Below are 4387 nucleotides of genomic sequence, written 5' to 3'. Positions count from 1 at the left end.
AAGAGTGGTAGGAGCATCAAGGATCTCATTACTTGATGGATTCTCGGGCTTTAATCAAATCCTAGTGCACCCTGATGATCAAGACAAAACTGCATTTACAACCCCCTGGGGAACTTTCAAATATGTAAAAATGCCTTTTGGGTTGAAAAATGCAGGGGCAACATTTCAAAGAGAAATGGATATTGCTTTTGCCAAAGAGATTCATGACTTCCTTGTCATTTATTTGGATGACCTCACACCTTTCTCAAAATCAGACCAAGAACATTTGAAGCATTTGAGACAAATCTTCTTGACATGTAGGAAATATGGAATTTCCTTGAATCCAAAGAAGTCTCTATTTGGTTTGGAAGAAGGTAAGATGTTAGGACATATCATTTCAAAGGATGGCATCAGAATTGACCCAGACAGGATACAAGCTATCTTGCAAATGCCTCACCCAAGAAATATCAAATAATTGCAAGCTTTCTTAGGGAAGATCAATTTCTTAAGAAGGTTTATCCCAAACTTAGCAGAACTGATCAGATTATTGAACAACATGCTAAAAAAGGATTCAAAAGTAAAGTGGATAGTAGAAGCAAATCAAGCCTTTGAAGGTATAAAATTGGCCCTTACCCAAACCCCAGTCTTAACAAATCCTCAATTTGACAGAGAATTTATCATTTTCTCTTTTGCCTCCCAGCATACTATTGCTGTTGTGTTATTACAGAAAGATGACCAAGGAAATGAGAAACCCATTGCTTTCTTTAGTAGAGCTCTCAGAGATGGACCCCTGAAATATCAGATCATGGAAAAGAAAGCTTATGCTTTGGTCAAGGCCATTAAAGACTTTAGGATTTACATCCTTTATTCCCATGTTATAGCTTATGTGCCAAGTCCCATTGTAAAAGACATACTTACTCAAGAAAACTTAGAGGGCAGAAGAGGAAAATGGATAGCCAACATCTTAGAATTTGATATTGAAATAAAACCTACAAAACTAATAAAAGGGCAAGGTTTTGCCAAACTAATGACAGAAGCAAACTTCCAAGCCTTAGACATAAACCAACTGGACAATGAACCGGAGCTGGCGACTCCAAAGATCAATGTAGCCTTTGAACAATCCCCTTGGTACTCTGATATCTGTTATGTGTTACAAAACCTGTGTGCTCCCCTAGGATTGTCCAGAACTAAATGTAGGTTCCTAAAAATGAAAGCTTCAAGATTTTGTGTCATGGATGGCAATTTTCTTTGGAAAAACCATGAGGGTATACTGTTAAACTGCCTGATTGAGAATGAGACTAACAATGTCACCAAAGAATTTCATGCAGGTGACTGTGGTGGACATCTGTATTGGAAGTCCACTGTGGATAAAATACTGAGGGCTGGTTACTATTGGCCCACTGTTTTCTCTGATGTCAAGAAATTCACCACCTCATGTCATAAATGTCAAGTTTTTGAGGGAAAGAGAAAGTTACTGCCACTTCCTTTGAGGCCTATTGCAACAGAAAGACCTTTTCAACAATGGGGCTTGGATTTCATTGGGGAAATTCATCCCTCATCTTCAGGCCACCACAGATGGATTCTAACAGCTACAGACTACTTTACTAAGTGGATTGAAGTTGTTCCATGTAGACAAGCAAATGATTCCACTATCATTCAGTTCCTTGAGACCAATATTCTCTCTAGATTTGATTGTCCTGATAAGATAATAACAGACAATGCTGCTGCTTTCAGATCTAAGAAGATGGTGAATTTTTGCCACAAATTTCACATTACTTTGGGTCATTCTACTGCATATTATCCCCAAGGAAATGGCCTTGCTGAATCATCAAATAAAAGCCTTGTAAACATCATAAAGAAGGTATTGGAAGAAAATAAGAAGAATTGGCATAAGAAGCTTGTGAATGCCTTATGGGCAGATAGACTAACAACCAAGAGAGCAATTAGGATCAGCCCATATGAGCTAGTTTATGGATTAGAAGCCAAATTTCCTTCATCACTAGGGGTCCCTGTTATGAAACTACTTCAAGAAATTCAAGCTGAGCCAAATGATATGCAAAGAAGGATCAATCAAATAATATGTTTGCAGCAAACTAGAGACCAAGTTTACAGCAGAGTTCAAGTTTTACAAGAAAAGTTAAAGAAAGCTTTTGATAGAAGGACCAAGGCAGAATATTTCAACGTTGGTGACAAAGTCCTCAAGTGGGATTCAAGAAGAGAAGATAAGGGAAAACATGGAAAATTTGATTCCCTTTGGAGAGGACCATTTGTTGTCCAAGCAGTACAAGGAAACAATACTTACTTCCTTAAAAGTATTGATGAAGCTGATTTGGATGAAGGTCCTGTGAATGGCAGGATGTTGAAGCACTATTTTGACTACTATCCATAAGTGCAGCCTGAGTTTCCCTTGTACATATTCAGGTGTGTATATTACTTTCTGTTAAAATGTAAAAAGTGCAGTTTCTCAAGTTTTATTAGTTATCAGCAAAAGGAAAATAAGTTCAGAGATTTACCAAGATGGGAAGAGTACAATTTGGCATTTCAAAGTAGCATACTTCAAGTTTTGGTAAAAGCAGTCAAGGGCCAAGGCATTCTGACCTGCTGTTCTTGGCCTTTCAAATGGAAAAGCCATCCCCATGTGGAGCCACTGTTAGCTACCTATACCAATAGGTTTCATATTTCATGATTGGCAAAGAAAGTTCCAAATATGCTCTGCTTTGGTGATACAAAGATCCCATATTTCCAAAAGGAGACAATGTGTGTATATAGCTTCATGTTGATTAAGTTTTGATGGGTGGTCCAACAGCCTAATCTGGATCATGCCATGTTTCAATTTTTCTTTGTTGTTGTAGAATAGAGAAAGAAGTCTGTCCAAACTGTTTAATCTTGGCAGACCAGTAGCTTAGGTAGAGAAGTAAGGTTCCCAACTGCTTAATCTGGGACCTTGGAAGCAATAAGGGTAGTTCCAGATAGAAAATCAAAAGAAAAAGCCAAGAGAAAAGAAAAGGAAAATAAGGGTCTGCAAGTCTAAGTGCACCCTCCAAGAAGAAACAAAAAATGCTAGGCAAGTAGATGGGTAGGCAGATGGGGTTGCAGAATTGGCATTTCTTTCAAATGAATCTTGCTGGTCTAATATACAGCAAAGCAAAGGAGCATGACTAACTTCCTTTTCCCCCCTTTTTCACATTTATTACTAACATCCCTTCATCAGTTGTGTTCATGAAATAATTTAAGGTTTTATGTTGGTTCTTATTCCTTTGAAAGCCACATTTCTTGTCTAAAAATTCTTTTCATTTTGATCTACTCCCTAAGCTAAGTTGTTCTCATATAAACTTAGTGATTTCATCCCTCATTCACTTCTCCCATTCATATTAACCCCTAACTTCTTATTATCTAAATCCCCTATATTACCCTTTCCCTATTATTATAAACACTATGGTGTATAAACCCCAAGCATTCTATAAATATCCCTTCCCCTTGGCATTATAGCCATATGTTCACTATCAGGGATTAAATTGACATCTGGTCAGTTTAAGAACCCAAAACCTTACCCCTCTTTCCCCTTCAGAAGTTTTCTAAACCATGAAACCTTTCATTTGTAAAAGAACCTTGTGAAAAACCCCCATTTGCACCCCTAACCCGCTTCATTCGAATAAACATATGAAAAAACCCACTTTTTCATTTTACCCAAAGTCCGGGCGCTATGCGCATTTTTATGAAAAATACATTGAAAACCATATGAATTTGTCAAAGTCCTAAGTCCCTGCCGGGCACACCTTTCAAAGAAAATATTAAAATATTCTCCGCCCACTGTCGTATTGTCCTGGCATCTCAACGATCCGTCAACCATGGGATCTAGCCTTTTTCATCAGACGGCCCACATGAATATCGGAGCGGCCCCGACGTCCGTAGGTTAGCTTCCGATATTTGTCAGAGGGTGACGTCAGGCCTCTGCCACGCGTCACCCCCACATCGTATCGGAGCCCCCTTTGACAATTCAGCTTCCGTATAGAGGGTGGTGCGATATCAAACCGCTTACCGCTTCCGGTTTCCGTTAACCCGCTAGGCCAGCATCACTGCTACGTCATCGCCGCGTCAGCGCCCCCGTTCGCCATTTACTTCACCTGTCCGCCACCTCATCATCCCCGTGGACCACTCTTAAGCCGCCACATCACCTGATGACGTCATGCTGATGTCATCCGACCTTGACCCCACCTGATGACGTCATGCTGACGTCATCCAAAAAAAAGCGCCAATGTTCCAAAAATCCATATTTTGGCCAAACATCCGTGTTTTTTCCACTTTTTGCAAAAACGATTATTGTTTCTTCTACATGCATTTTACGTCCAAGCTCTCACCAACCTGCTGAATTCGACCTGGAGACCGTTGGCGCTCCAAACCCACCTGT

This window comes from Pinus tabuliformis, chromosome 4_1 (genome assembly GCF_031772625.1).
Source record: "Pinus tabuliformis cultivar Carrire ecotype Pingquan chromosome 4_1, CPIR1, whole genome shotgun sequence".
NCBI classification, from domain to species: Eukaryota; Viridiplantae; Streptophyta; class Pinopsida; order Pinales; family Pinaceae; genus Pinus; species Pinus tabuliformis.
Note: the sequence above shows the minus strand (reverse complement) of the source record.